We start from the raw sequence: 16,542 nt of genomic DNA, 5'->3' as shown, positions 1-16,542 counted from the left end.
TCATAATTATTATATAAAATTAAATAGTATTATAGATATAATTAAATATTTGAATATAAATTAAATATTTATCTATTAACATTCGTGCGTGCGTGTGTGTACTATAAATATAAATATAGATTTTAATGGGATGTTCGAATTTCTATTCCTATTTGGATGGCTCCATGATATCATCCGGTCCACTTTGGCTCCTTCTTTCACGTCATCCCACCCACGCGATATCGCCACTCTTTTCGGCCTGTCATGATCCCTTGAAATAACGTTTCTCGTCCATTTCTCGCGCTGAGACCAAACCACCCTCACCTCTATCCAAGGCTCGACATTTCCGGAAACCGGAAACAAGATAGCGGTTTTCATCCAAAACCGCTTTCCACGTCCACGATAAATATCCCCATCCATCGCTTCCGCTTTCCTTCGATCATCAAGAAACTTTAAAAGAAAAGAATCTGGAAACAGAAAACACAAAGTAAAAACGGAGAATTCAGAGAGCTTTCTTGCTTGCAGTCAGCCTCATCGGAATCGGAGAATTCTCCCCGGAGATCTGAGATCGGAAGAGATGAGTTACTTGAACCGGGTTTGGATGGCGGCGGGTGTAGCGGTGGTGCAGGGCCACATCCACGGGGACCGGTGCCCCAGGTGGAACGCCGGCAAGGGTCGGGTCGCCCCAGCCGGGCTTGTGCCGACCACCGGCTTCGGCTTCGGCTTCGGCCGCTCCCATCTCGGCGACGGGAGCGGGGAGGAGCGCCGGCAGCAGGCGGACGACTCCCTCCACCAGGCCATGTACATGAGCTGCTGGGGCCCGAGCTAGACTCTCCCTCAGCCGGGCTAGGTGGGTTCTTTCACGGTTTGAGGACGAGGGAAAGCGGGACTCCGGCCGCCGGCCGGGATCGACGGCATGCCGGAGAGGGGGCGAGGGTATAGTGAATTCTTAAGAGGGGAAAAGGCTAGAAGAGGGTGTGAGTTGTGAATAATCTAACCGTGTAATTATGCTTTCTGGTTACGAGATATTATAAAGGGGTAAATAATGCTAAGTTTTGTTACATCTCCGCCTCTCGTTTGGTATACTCCTTGCATCAAAATTGAACCGTGATTACCGTGCTATAGTTCATAGTTTGTAGATGAGAATCCATTACTGAATCGAATGTTATAGGTTAACAATTCATGCGTTGCAAATTAGAGCACGGTATGGGATCCATCAAACTCAGTAGTGCCTGCCAGTATCTGTCTGCAAGTGGAGTATTCCAGAGCTGGTTCAGCAGGAGCATGTAGGCCAGTAGGTGCCTTGTGGCAAGTTAAACTGTTTCCAGGTTGTTTGCTTCTTCCACACTTGTTCTTTGCCCTGCTAATGGAGGGAGCTGGTTTTCTAGTCTATACTAGTTGCAAACATGCAACTAGTCTCAGATGTACAATTGTATCTGGCGAAAATGTGTAGTCTGATTGGCCAGTGAAGCAGCCTATTTTCATGCTAGTTTTGCCCAATCAACTTCCTACTCTTTTCAAACTCTATGGCAGATCAATTCATTCTCAATACGCATATAAATGAATCTAGTGGCTGGTGAACAAATTGGAGCTTTTGAGAGGACTCGAGCTTCTCGAGTTGATACTTGTTCTGTTCAAGTGGGCGATGCGCAAAATTTGAACATCAATAGAAGCATGGTGCTCGAGCCGAAGCCCAGACGGTGCCCATTCATTTAGCCGGTACGGTCCAGAGGAGCTCAATTCTCCACCGAAAAAGAACAAAAGAAAAATGTCCGCATGTCACCATGATTGCAATCTGATAGGATGCCCCACCATCTCGGGAATTCTAATCAACCATTACGTTGACGCGTAAAAATTGGTGCACTGAACGGACGGTCAGGAAGGCTTTAGAGGCCTGGGGGCCACGTGATGGGATGATGCGTTGCGAGGACCATGCTCGCTGAGGGGGTCGGGAATCTGGGGGTGGTGGGGGAGGTCTCATCCTTTGTTCACGTGAAAGCTCGTGATCTGGGGTGGAGTAGCTAGGAGGGTTCCAATGGCCGGTGACCACGTCGGAGCGTGGAAGGACTCGCCATTTTCCCGTCATGTGGGGCGGATCAATTCATGATAGCGGGAAATTTCCTTGTCAGGCGGGCCTTCGGGGCACAGGTGTGCCACGCTACGTGTTGAGAGTCCAACGCAGGGACAGGCCTTGTAGCGCATGGCACGACAGAGGCGACATTCGGAGCATGGAAGCCAATTAACGACATGATCTTATCTTTGAAGTTTTGAGGTGGAACGAGTTTCTCAAGAGTTGGTATTTCTTGTCCTTGCTCCATGGTAGTTTAGATTTTAAGGAGCCTGGATCGGATGGATTAGTGATGGCATACATAGACTTTTTTTTACGCTATAGGGATAAAAGTGAATCAAATAATATCTATTCACATCCATTTTTATATTCAATTTTATTAAAATATAAATAAAAATTTAGATATTAGACTAATATTGATATCTGTATTCATATCTATAAAAAGAAATATATAAATATAAATAGATAATTTTTTTGATTCATATCCAATTATCCGATTTTATTGGTAATCTTATTTAATTTTATATAAAACTCATGAACTTATAAACAAAATATATAATCATAATATTATAATATTAATTTAATTTACATTCTATTTAGTAATATTTTTGATTATGCAGTCATAAAATTTAGTTATTCAACTTATATTCATATATATGTTCTCTGATTTGTATTTATATCTATTTCAAACAGATATGAATTTAAATTTTTATATTTGATTAATATTCATATTTGTATCTATCTTCATTAAATTATATAGATATAGACATATGGATATACTTCAAATCTATATCCCCTGTTTCAACCCTATCAGACCATCCACATCAATGGTATGTTGTTAAATTTTGGTCCATTATGGATGTTATTAATCCTTCTATAAGGTAACTAAACCATACATGGCTAAAATTTGGTCAGCCCATTAACCATGACGAGACACTGGCAGTGAATTACAAAACTTGCAAAAATGGATATTACAACCATCTTAACGCGAAAAAGGATATTGAAAATTTGAACTGCCCAGAAACATCGGACCATGTCGGGTGAGCCAAAAAGCTGAAGGAATTCTTCAACTATCAGAGTCAGTAAAAATTTTAACGAAGCGTAATAAAAACGGGAGGAAAAATGCTGCTTCACATTTTTCTGAAATTAGTTAAAAATCATACAACAAATGGTAGGGAAAAAGGATTTAAAAGTTAGCTGATATATTGTGAACTTACTAGATAATGATAAACCGAAATCATGAGATAAGCATCACTTAATATTGTAGGAATCCTGTTTAATCCAATTAGATAATTCCATTTAAAAGAATATATAGCTGTTCCACCAACTGAAATCCCAACCACCGGAAATTCCCATCTCTCCTTCCTTCCCCCACGTCCTAGAAAAAGAAATTAAAAAAAAAAGAAAAAGAAAAGAAAAAAAAAATGAAAGAGGGGAAGAAAAAACAATCTCAAAAGCAAACACCCCAAAACCACGAGGCTACCGTACAGAATGATGGATCGAATAATCAAACGGCCGGTCATTTTCGTTCTCCTCCTTTAACTCATCATCATCATAAGTTCAAGTCATGTCTATATGTTTTCAGAAGGTGTCGGAGATCTGGAAGTGCTCGACACCGAAGGTGTGAAGGGAGGCATTCTGAACGAAGAGGACGAGGCCGCACTTGGCCGGTTTGAAGCCCTCATAGAGAAGGAACTGGACGGAGCCGGGGAGGTTCTTCTTGGGGGAGGCGTCCTTGAGGGAGAGGGAGAGGAGCTTCTGCACGCGGCGGACGACGTTGCCGTTTGCGAGGACCTTCCCCTTGTTCTCGCCCTTGGTGCAGTCCGTCGCAAGCCCGCTCTCGTACAACGCCACCATCGCGTCCACTCTGCTCCCGTCCACCTTGGTCCGCAGCGTCCGCGTCAACGACAACTGGAGCCTGGAGGGTGTCCGGTGATGGCCTAGTGAAGGTCGCCCAACATAGAGGCAAATTTGTAACTTGTACTGTCAATATCGGTGATTGATCACTTCCTTTTCCTCAATAATAATAATAATAATAATAATAATAATAATAATAAAATCTTTGCCACAATTAGGACTGAAACTAGATCGGTTCGGATACAGGTTCTATGTCTGCCTTAGCCTAATCTGAAATAATTTTTCGGGCTTCGAGAGCTTGATTTTTTTGAAAACATATAGGCCTGAGTCCACCCCACATCCGAGCTCGAGACCGGCCCGAACCCAATCGGACCGGCCCGCATCCAAACTCGAATCACGCTCGAACCCAATCGGGCTTGGGCGAGCTTGATGCAGAGGAAGGGAGGGGATAAGCGGGGGAGGGGGCGGTCGGAGGCAAGGGAGAGGAGGGAGGAGCAGAGAAGGGGGACGTCGGCGGAGAGAATGGAGGAGGGGGAGGCTGTGCTGCCGAGCATCCCCTCCACCGAGAGCTCCTGTGGAGGCATTGTGGCCAACGGCTTCGGGTCGCCGCCCAACATGCTGATAGAGCTCGTCTGGGACACCGTCCGGTGGCATCTGTCGCGGATCGTGAGTAATCTGTCGCGGCTCATTGTCATCTTTTCGAACCCTTTCTGAGAGGATCCAAACAAGACAATCCAGGCAAGGGGCCTTCGACTCTTCTCCACCGCAGTCGTTGTCTCCTGCAGCCAAGTCCGCCGCCGCCTCCACCTTCGGCATCGGTGCATTGTCTTTTTTCGACAGTAACTCTCTCTGATCAAGAGGGAGATCGACGTCAATGATGGCCGATGAGGGAGGTCGGAAGAGCGACGTCACTACGTCAGTTATAACTGACAAGGAAAAATGAAAAATCAGAGGCAGAGATGGTCGATGTGGGAAGAAACAAGGTCGGTGTCGTCGTCGGCTATGGGGGAAGACAGAGGAGTGAGGACGGCGATGGTCGATGGACAGGGGCTAGGGCTCTTCGAGACCTCGATGGAGATTAGGAAAAGTCGGGACTCGAAAGTCGGAAGGAAGACCAAAGGATGGAATGCCGGATGGAAGCATTTAAGTGGAGAATTGGGCTCGGGCCAAAAATCGAGCTCATGATTGGGCCCGATTCAGGCTGGGCCCGGGCCAGGCCAAAGGTTAGCCCGAGCTCGGTCCAAAAGTAAAACAAGCCTTATTTTTTTTGGCCCGAGCCCGACTTAAATGGTTTTGGGCCGAGCCCAAAGTCCAACCCGAAGCCGCCCCGGCCCGATAGGCCTTGGGCCAGTCCGAGCCCACTTCCAGCCCTAGCCACAATAATGGAAAGCGTGGATTGTCGCATATATGATGCTCTACATCACGTATAGTCTACACGAATAACTTAAGGATAACATGGAGATCTAATAAAAATAGATCTTTTTAAATTAAATTAAATTAAAATTTACCTTCGTATAAACTATCTGAATCTGAGGTCATATTTCTATACTTTGAGCAACATTTCTTTATCTTACATCTACTCAATTCAGAATATTTAAATCATAGAATAACGATTGTTAAACATTGATGAACTTTATAAAGAATATTTTTTGTTCGTATTTATTCACACATTTTATTTAAACTAATGAACTATTATTTTTGTTTTGATCATTTACAGGGTTTGGGTTTTGTATCTTCCATGCAAAATATTGCAAAGTACTTGAAATTTTTGTTTCATCAACATGCATAAATCTTGAAGCGACCAATATATATGATCCAACGATTCAAGTGACGAAAGAAGATGAATTATTTTTTTGTCCGATACAACTTGAACCCAATAACTAACCAGTCAAAAATTGCGAGCAGAAAAATAGGAAAAAAAATATCAGATCTAATGTATCTGCATGTCGGGCATCACGTAGCTCAATGCGGATCGAAGAACAGAGATGATGGCATCTTGATCCATGCGAAGGGACTGGCTTTGGCCGTGTACCATCATCTGGGGTGTGTACAGCGTATCAAGCATCAGCAATTGGACATAGGCCTTGAGGTGCACCATCCACATGTTGGACCCAAAGGGTCTTTCCAGCCCATATAGTCCCACTACTTCATGTGGAACCCCCGACTACCATTGAAGGAGAAATTATTGCATGGACCAGGTCTAAGTGGATCAGGGCAAATCTCAAAGCATATGCACAGTAGATAACATGCAATTGGGAATCAGTGAAATACAAGGGGTAATGTGGCATGTTATCCATCGTGGGATTGGCATGGTCCGTTGGACTTGGACCAAGTAATATGCACAGTGGAGGCACCTCCTCCTCCGACCTATGGAGCACCCCCACACCAGCCTCGCCACCACCATCGCCACCTTCAATGATGTCATACACCCTACGATGAGAATAGCTCCACCAACACCAATCCTATCTGTCGTTGCTCCTCTACCATCAAATTCACCATTGCGTTGCTCTCTGGAAGCAAGAGAACAACTAAGGCACCATATTTTGCTCCCTGGTAAGAGTGGGTGGCAGTGGGTGGATCAGATACGAAGCAAGAAGAGGAGAGCAAAGCATCATAGACTCTTGAGAATGATTTGGGGATTCGAGAGAGACAGAAAGAATGGAGGGAGGGAATGAGATTCAAAGTGATAGGAGGGAATGTGCCGGAGGCGACGGGATACTAGCTGGAAAGCTAGGGTTCACTGCCACCACCATTAGGGTTCAGGTTGTATTGTTTGAGATGTGAATCTACCTTTCTTTAAGGTGTGTGCATGAAAGATACATCTCAAAGCACTCCAAACTCCCTCACAAATCTTGAAGTGATCATTGCATGATCCAATGGTAGATTCACGCAAAAGAAAGTGAATCAATCCTCCTTTTGCCCAAAAGATACAACCCCTATCCCCTTCCGAAATCTTTTCTTTTTTTATAGATTAAAATTAGATTGGATATGGATCGAATATTAGTATATTCATGTCTATATTTATTTTATTTGATGAATATAAATACAAATATGGATGTTAGTTAGATATAAAAATTCATATCTATTTGCTTTAAACAAATACAGATACAAATCGAATATTAGAAGTATGGATATAAATATTGATATAAGTCGGATAATTTAACTTTATGGCTATAAAATTAAAAATATTACTGAGTAGATGATACATTAAGTTAATAATATTGTTCTTGCAAGTCTCCGAGCCAGCGTGGGCATGATCGATCTCCTACTGACTTAGAGTTAGTGCCATTCTAAGGACTAACCCTCCTTGAAAAATTTGAAAAAAAAGTTCATACTCATCAAAGATTCTCTGATGGGGGTCCTCCAATACCTAAGTCGATTAGAGCTTCAAAACATTGAAGAAGAAGAATTGAAGAGAGAGATAGTGCTCTTATTCTCTTGAAGAAGAACTTATCTGAGGGTCCTCTTTGCCTCCTTTATAAAGAGAGAAGTTGTCATGTGTTACCTCCAAATTTCGTAATTGAAGTAGAGAATTAGTGCCCACAATCACGAGGATCGTGATTTATTGGTTACAGGTATTAATTACGTAATTTTAGCTCATGTGCCTGAGATCGGAGGCAACCACCCGAGATTCTGGGAGATCTCTTTGGGTCACTCTTTTCTTTTTTAACGGCTCGATGGCTTAGAGTTTGTCTTATATTGTCAGCATGATCCTGACCTTAGGGTCGGTATGCATCCGAACTTGAGGTTAGATTGTAGCTGATGTTGGGAAATCATTTTAGTGGGGTAGTTTGACTATATAGTCTTTCCTTCTCGATGTCTGAGAAGGTCCTCTAGTATTAATGTGGTTTTCTTATGAGTCATTAGTATTGGATCCAAGGTGAGTGTTCGGTCACAACCGAGATAGGGAAGGTCAAGATCGGGTGGTTGATTCCCCCATAACATTTGTCCTTCATTTCTGAGCCCAAAGTGACTTTAATGGTTTGGGCGAAGGAAGTAGTCGACTTATGAGACCCAACCTTGGCTCTTGGTCTGATCTCCAAGTTGGGATATTTAATTCTCATTATTCAGTGGAGAGAATTTCAGAGCTTTATTAATGCGCCACTTTGCAAATCCTGCCGCAATAATGAGGCATGGACGATCCAACGTACTGTGCTATAATGATTTGAAATGGCATTTCAATAGTTATTTTTGGGCCCAAGCTGCCCCTCATGACTTTTTACGTGTCAAGTATCGATAGGCCCCAAGTTGCCACTTATGGATTTGCCTACATGGCATGATTAGGGGTTGATGCGGTGAAGAGTTGCATAATCTGGCATCTCTGATACTTGCCACATAGCAAAATTTGGAGTGCTTTGATTTGAGCCATTGAAAGGCAGTATAAATAGGCCTTCTTAGTTTCTTCTTTCTCTCTGTTTTCTTGGTCAAAGCTTTGTCACTCCGTTTTATTGCCGTAATGCTAGAAGAAAGCCCACCATCACCGCGCCACCATCTTCTTTGGCATCAATGATTTTTTGACCTCTAGAGCCCCCTTTTCCAATTGTTCCTCCCTCTTTTCCTTTTATTTTCCCCTCATTTTTTGTTGTTTTTCTTCTCTATATCTTCTTTCAGCCCTCTTGTTCCATTTGTAAATCTCTTTTTTTTATTTTCTCCTCTTCCATGGCCTTTGACGGTAGTGAGGCCAGGGGAAAAATCGTTAGGGTGGCCGAAATCCTTGGCCACCTCCTCCTTGGGTCAAATCTGAGGGGAATCCTTGGACCACTGCCAAGATTGGCTCCTTATCTAGGCACTAATCTTTTTAACCCCAAGACTCAGGTAGTCTCGTGTGGGGGTTTGGAGACTTCTAGGATTTGGACAACGAGGAGTGTAGCATCACTAAGTCTGACTTGAGAAGGTTCCGGACTCAGTACACTATCCCTTTTTCTTTAAAACTGGAGGTTCTGGTCGAGAAGACCACAACACTAGATCACTTAAAGGGCAAGCCGCCATATATGAGGAGTCACTCCGAGCCATTCTTCGCCTTCCACTTCATCATTTTATCAGTAATATTTAAGACTTCTCTAAGATTCTTCCACCTAGATCACCCCAAACTCGACTTGCATGATTATTGTCTTCATTATTCTTTGTGATCACCTCGAGATCCCTCTAAGGTGCTCATTCTTTAGAGTGATGTTTACTTTGGAGAGACACTCTCATGAAAAAAGATGGTGGTACTTTTTTCCCTAGAGAGGGTGCAAGTTCATTAAAGAGCTTCCTTCCTCGGTTCACGATTAGAAAAGTATTTTTTTTGTCTCCTCAGACTTGCTGGGCTTCAATTGGATCTGGAGCAATCCTTGACTTTCACCCAATAAGGACAAGTCGGTCCTTGCTGAGGAGACAACTTCCTGCTCCATATTGAGGTGTTGGAATTGATGGAGATGGTGATTGAGCAGGCATTATATGACGCCAACATCAATTTGAAATTGCTTCAGTATATAGTCAATTTTTTTTAGAATATTTTATTCTACATTTTGTCATTGGCTTTTATGCTAACGATCTCTATTCGATTCTGCAGCAATGAGGCTATCACTAGAGTCAATCAAGTCAGTCTTGAAGAAGAGATTAGGCTCCTCTAAGGGGAGTCTTCATCCATGAAGCAAAAGAAGTCGAGGCTGATGACTTCTTCTCTAGTTCGTACACTGTCTTTGGGACTTCGAGCTCGGAGCTAGTGGAGATTGATGACAGCATAAGGTCGTTCTGTCGTGCCCTTGAAGTTGGCTTCTCTGGCTTCTCTTGAGTGGGTCTTGCTTCGAGCCCGATATTGCCTTCCCAATGAACTCCTTTCTCATCTCGTCCACATCCGTACTGATCTCCCTGGTGGTGCCAACTTCAGTAACACAGTCCGAGGTAGGCCCCTCTTCATCCAAGATCAAAGAGGGGTTTGTTATAGTGGCAATGAGAGTTTGGAGCAATGACTCCTCTCCAAGATCATCAGCTTGCTCGGGAGCTGATGGAGATGAAATTATTTTCGTCTGATGGGATAGACCAAAAATTTCATCCCTTGGACAAGATGGTGGGCTCCAGCTATTAAGGTCTCCTCGGGATAAGAATCTCTCTCTTTTAATTTATTCTTCTTATTTGCAACTGATGTTTCTAACTTTGATGTTTTTCTTTTTGCAGCTGGCCTACGATATTATCATCTTTAGTGAGGGTCTTTTAGTTTTAATCGAGTGAAGCTCTCGTTGGAGGAGAAGCTTCAAGCCTCCGAGGCCTGAATGAAGGCCGCCAAAGAGGCAAAGAAGGCAGCTGAGGAGAAGGCCTCCTGAGCTAGGTCCGAGCTCCTGACTACTCGGGAGGAGATCGAGGCCCTCAAGGGCTTCATCACCATAAAGCGAGGTGCTGCGAGGTGCATCAGTAGAAGATCGTCGAGCAAGATGAAGCATCGAAGTTCAATAGGCGGCACTCAAGGCTGTCGAGGAGAAGGCGGAGGTGCCTAAAGCTTGGGCCATTGAGGAGAAATTGAAGGCAATCATCGAGGCCAAGTCTCAGGTCATGGAGTGATTCAAGGCCTTTGCTCATTTTGAAGCCAAAGTCGCCAATGGCTTCTTGATGACTTATGGCTACAGGTTTGAGGCTTGCAAGGTGCAGATTGCTCGCTATTTCTGGAGTTGATGTGAGTCACCTTGACCTCGAAGCTAGTGATGATGAAGTCAAGGAGGAAGAGGACTGGACTGTGTCATCGTCTACTACCGAGGCTGAGGTTCCTCTAACTACGAACTGGCTTTTGAGCTTGTATCTGAGCCTGCCACTGAGGAGGCTCTTAAGTTATATTTTTTTTTATACTTGCTTTTTTAATCTCTTGTAATAACTTTTTATTAATGAAATGAACTTCCCTTTTTTGTTTTCCAATGCATTTGCCATGATGCATTTGCCATTTATTTTTCCAAGTCTTTAAGGCCGTAGTACAATTCAATTCGAAATTGGCTAGCTTGGACAATCGTCTGAGGTGGATTTGAAGTAGAGGTCATCTGCTTGGATAAGTATCCAGGTGGATCACTTCCGCTCCATGTTCGAAGTGAACTTGGTGTAGGGTCTATTAGTTTGGATGCATACCCAAAGTCAATCCGATGTGGAATCTGTCAGTTCGGATTCACATGTGAAGTCAATATGATGTGGAGTCTGTCAATTTGGACTCTTATATGAAGTTAATCCGATGTGGAGCTTGTCGGTTTAGACTCGCATCCTAAGTCGATATGATGTGTGGTTTGTTATTTAGGACTCACTTCGAAGTTGATACTTAACAAAATTTAATGAGAATTAAGATCAGATTGTTTCAGCCAAGTCATCTCTGCTCGAATTCATGAGGCCCAGATGTTTCTGATCTAAAATTTTGTGGAGGTCCTGAGTTAGATTGAGATATCTCATTGTAGTTGGCATGTTATTGAGCAGTCATTTGGAGGTCCTAGCCGAAGTCAAGATAGCTCCCTAAGGTCGATTCATTTCAACCTAGTCGTCGGAGGTCCATACCAGAGCTCGGATATCCTCGGTCAGTTTTTGTCCAACTTCATTTGTTAAGGACCAAGCTTAAGCTCAGGTGTCTCTAGATCGTCAATACTATGGTAAATCTTTTTAGAGGTCCTCGATTATGACTAAGGTTTTCTTGAGAGGTTGGTTTCAACCGACCTTAGTTAATTTCTTTCTTAGTCACTTCTTATAAAGGGTCTATATAGAGGCTAAGGAAAACAATAACTTTATTAGTTATGTAGTCAATACAAAACTTAGTGATAGTATATTCTTAGGTTCTCAATATTTCAAGTTTGGGGAATGGAGGTGCCATCAAGGACTTTAATTTGGTAGACTCCGAAATGGATAACTTCAGTGATTTGATAGGTCCCTTCCCAATTTGGGGCCAGCTTTCTTATTTTGTTGGTTTGGACATCTCGGCTCTTTGAAGGACAAGGTCCCCAGGTAGAAACATCTTCGACTTAACCTACGCATTGTAATATCAAGCCACTCGCTATTATATGAAGCCATCCTGATCTGAGTTTAATACTCCTTTGTTTCTTCCAGTAGGTCTAAACTCAACTGAAGCCATCTGGAATATTATTTTGCTTACTATAATACTCCATTTTGGTTGTTGGCATGGCGATCTTGACAGGGATGGCAACTTCAGCTCTGAAGGCTAAGTTGAAGGGAGTTTCTCTAGTAGGCGTTCGAGATATCATCCGCTAGATCATAGTACATTATAAAGTTTCTTGATCCAGAGTCCCTTTGTTCAGCTGAGCCTCAACTTTAAACCCTGCAAGATGGTGAGATTATTACTTCACTTCTCTATTAAACTATGGGTGGCCGACCGAGGTGAGCTTGTAATCGATAAAAAGCTCCGAGCAAAATTCTTTGAACTTCGGGTTATCAAACTATTGTCTATTGTTGATAATGATTATGCATGCCAATCCGAACCAACATATAATAGATTTTTAGATGAAGTCCCAGACCTTCTTCTCGATGATCTGTGATAGCAGCTTGGCTTCAATCCATTTGATAAAATAGTCATTACAACGATCAAGAACTTTCTTTGTCCTATTGCCTGCAGCAAAGGTCTGAGGATGTCGATTCTCTATATGGAAAAGGACCATAAGATAGTGATCGATGCAAGTTGAGTTGTAGTCCTTCACTAGATATTGGCATACTTTTGGCACTGGTTGCATCTCCTAACGAGGTCGGTCATACTCTACTGTAGGATAGTCAATAATCTCTTTGTCAGATTATCTTGTAGACCAATGACCTATCCTTTAATTGGTTGCCATAGATTCTTTCATGGATTTCTCGAAGTATATAATCTATCTCGGATAGCCGCAGACATCGAAGTAAGGGCAGTGATAATGACTTCTTGTGTAGTCTTTTATCTAGACAGAGATACCAAGAAGCTTGGTATTTGATCTTGTGGGCTTCCACAAGATTGGTCGGTAGATTATCGTCAACAATGTAATCGATGAGGGATCCATCCAGCTTAGCTTATGTCCGATCTGTGGGATGGCTAGCTGCTCCTCAATGCTTGGCTTTTCCAGATGCTCAACGAAGACCCCTTGATTGATGTTGGTGTATCCTAAGGTGGCGAGTCAAGATAGGACATCAATTTGGATATTTGCCAATCTCAGTATTTACTGCACCTCTAAATTCTGGAAAATCATCAAGAGTCCTTCAACTTATCTAGGTACCAAAATATCGTCAGATCTTGAGCTTCATACTTACCCCATATCTAGCTGACGATGAGCTGCGAGTTTGTGAAGACTTTGAATTCTTCTATCCTAAGCTCCTTGGTGATGCTGAGGCCGACTATCCATGCCTCATACTCGGCTTTATTGCTCGAAAAAAGATCGATTCAATGATTAGATAACAAAAAAGTTTTGTTATTAGGAAGAAGGGAAGTTCAATTATTTGAATAAATTTCTATCAGAACTTGTTAATTTTTCTCCATTTTTTAAAGTAAAAAGATAATTTTATAATTTTAATTAATTTTTTATTTATATAAATATAATTTTGACTAATGATCATTAGCTGAACTACTATGTCAAAGGTATTCATACAAAAACAATATCTTGTGAGGGTATGTATGCAAATATTAATTTGAAAAGGGTATTCATGTAAATCCAATATTTAGGAGGGCATTCATATAAAAAATCTAAAGACTTTTTGCATGTATACCCTCTTAAATAAATAAAATTACATAAATATCCATAAAATTACTATTTGCATGTGCATCCTTATAAATATTTCTTTCATCATGTGTACCCATTAAGGATATTTCATTTATTTTAATTTTAAACCATCAATTTTTTGATGGCATTAGATGGTATGGATACATGTGCAAAAAAAAAAAAAAAAAAGATATGTATACATATAAAATAAGTATTTTATGAGTATGTATATATGTAAATATTAATTTTGAAAGGATATTCATATAAATTTTAATATTTAGGAGGGTATGCATGCAAAAAATTCTTTAAAATATAACTTTATGAGGAAAGAATATGTATAAAATAGATATAATGTATTATCCCTTGATATGTTACTAGTATACCATTAAATGATTAAACATGTACTATTATCCTTTTATGTACAAAAACATATGTTGCGGTTTATAAGTTTTAACAGCTTCAAGCACTCCTTGGTAGGGTTTGGGCCGGCCGGTCAATTTCCATACATTAATCTATTTTAAGCGATTACAAAACAGGCAACTCTCATCAGCATGTCTATATTTTCTTAAAGTAACAATAATAAATGGATCCACAATTAGATGTGGGTTCTTGAATTGGATCCCAAGTGAATAATAGCATTCTAACATATTATTGGTGCGTTCCATAAAGTTTCTACTGATTGATGTCGAGGATTTGAGATCAAGTTCCGTCCTTGTATTCTGATTTTGTCATGGATTATTTCTCCCATCACAGTTCTTCAAAGGAAAAAAAAAAAATTTACGTTATCATATTCCAGCATGCTTTAATGCATAGTAATCTAGGTAAACTAATTATGCTATATATGGTATTGAGACTTGGTGCAGACAAACTTGGAGAAATTTGCTGTCCCTAGCATTCCATGACAAGAAATCGACAACACAATCAAACACCATCTTGGGATCTCAACGTGGATAAGCCCGTCCTAACGTCGCACAAAGATCTCATGTCTAAATTAATATAACAACGTACAGAGGAAGCCGGCTTCTTAAACGGAGGTTCCAAAGATCATCTTTTGGTTTCATGTTAGCTTATCCCTTCATAGGGGCTCACTATATAGGGGATGGGACCTTCCTATTAACGAACATAAGAGCTTTAGCTTGCGAAGGGACAGGGAGAAGGAAGGAGATGGCCAAGGCAAACAACAAAGTTGCTATGTTTGTGAACGTGGCCCTTATGGTCTCTCTCCTTCTCGCCATCAACATGGCCGAGGGGAGGCTGTTTGGCTGTAAGTTTCGGCAGTACTTTTATATGCAAATAATACTGTTAAAAAAGTCAATAGCCTCAGAGCTTGGCTCGGCTGGTTCTCGTTTGCTTTGTAGCTAGCTTGGCTTTGGGCTTTTACTTGAATTCAGATATATTTCCAGACCACACAGGAGGTGACAACTCGAAAAAAGGATTTAACAAAAAGCAATTGGAAATAGTTAAATAAAAGGAAAAATTAAAAGTTATTTAGATACTTTAGTAAGTTGCTGTCAATGGTAGGAGTTTACGACAATATGGAAGACCCCATACAACTGGATTTTTCTTTTCTTTTTCGCTTTTTCCCCTTGCTATTTCTTTTTCAGAATTTTGTTTAGGTTGTCAGAGGATGTCAATGAGAATTCATGGTCTAGTGTGTTCCTAACACTCTTCCTGATCTTTTGTGGCAACAGTTGGGTTTGCAAAATCATCAACCCCCAGCTGTGACAGTGTTTACGGGGTGCAGACAAACGATACATGCTTCGCAGTCCGGCAACAATTCAACTTGACTACAGAAGAGTTTAATGGCATCAACCCTAATCTGGACTGTGATAAGCTTTTTGTGGGTCAATGGTTGTGTGTTGAGGGAATTGCTTGAGTTGAAGGGCTCTACCATTTCTGCAAGAATGGATATTTGCATGTTAGTTTTGAATAAAAGGATTGGATATTGGTTTCCCTGTGAGAAGTACTTCGTTTGCTTGTATTTCTTTCAATGAGCAATGAACTCTACGTTGGTTTTGCTGCCATGATCCCCCAAGTAGTTTCTTTAAGTGGGTTCAAAAATTTATTGTCATGAGCTTCCATTGATCTCTGAGAATTTTCAATTCAGTGGTGGGGAGTCTCTCTCTTTGTTTGTATGAACCTGAAGGTCCAATTTCTTACATGAAAAGCCCACACTCAAATCACACGAGAAATGCTGGTCCAATTTTTTAAATGAAAGCCACATAGACTAGTAGAACAGAAATTAGATGTCCTCTTATCAAATTAAATGTTTATTTCTAGAATAAGGGGCATATCCCGAGATACAACTGGGTTTGGTTAATCTTTTATTATGTTTATTCTCCACTTACATGAGACGTTGGATGATAACCCTGGATGGTTAGTCGAGTCCATGAATTAATGCAAAGAAAGAACATTTGAGTCAAGGTACAACTAGGTTTTGAACTAGCTATTGATTATACTCGTCTTACAACACCTTTGGTATAAGCTCTCTTTTTGTTCACTTCATGTATTGGTGCGGTTGGAAGACTTTTTGATCACAATGACTGAAGACAACAAGCGGCGACTGGTGATGAAAGAGATGGAAACCAATAGTCTTACAATCCTCTAGTCTTGTCTGTACGCATAGAAATCTCTTCCACATTCTTACAACACCATGGAAATTTTGGTCACTCCAATCTTGGGTGTGACCATGGATGTTTCTGTTAATTAAAAGGACGTTTACCTTCGCAAACTGCTCTACAGAGACCATATGAATCCAAACCTATATGAGATAACCATATCTTTACTGAGGAGAATAGAAAAAGGGAAAATTAAAAATAAAAGAGAGCAGCAAAAGTTGGGGGGGTTAAGAAAAGGACAATGCAAAGATTTCATCGGACAAGAATTTTTCCATGTGCAACAACTTCTTTGATGCTTCAGCGAAAAGAAAAAACAGCAGAAGAGCAGAAAATTCTCTTGACA

General features: G+C 41.3%; 1 pseudogene; it reads right to left on the bottom strand.

The window, feature by feature from the left end:
- Positions 1–3,327: 3,327 nt before the first annotated feature.
- LOC140858759 (uncharacterized) lies at positions 3,328–10,326 on the bottom strand (annotated as a pseudogene).
- Positions 10,327–16,542: the final 6,216 nt, after the last annotated feature.

Source organism: Elaeis guineensis, chromosome 6, assembly GCF_000442705.2.
Source record: "Elaeis guineensis isolate ETL-2024a chromosome 6, EG11, whole genome shotgun sequence".
NCBI classification, from domain to species: Eukaryota; Viridiplantae; Streptophyta; class Magnoliopsida; order Arecales; family Arecaceae; genus Elaeis; species Elaeis guineensis.
The sequence above is the reverse complement of the archived record's forward strand: the minus strand, read 5'-3'. Positions and strand labels throughout refer to the sequence as shown.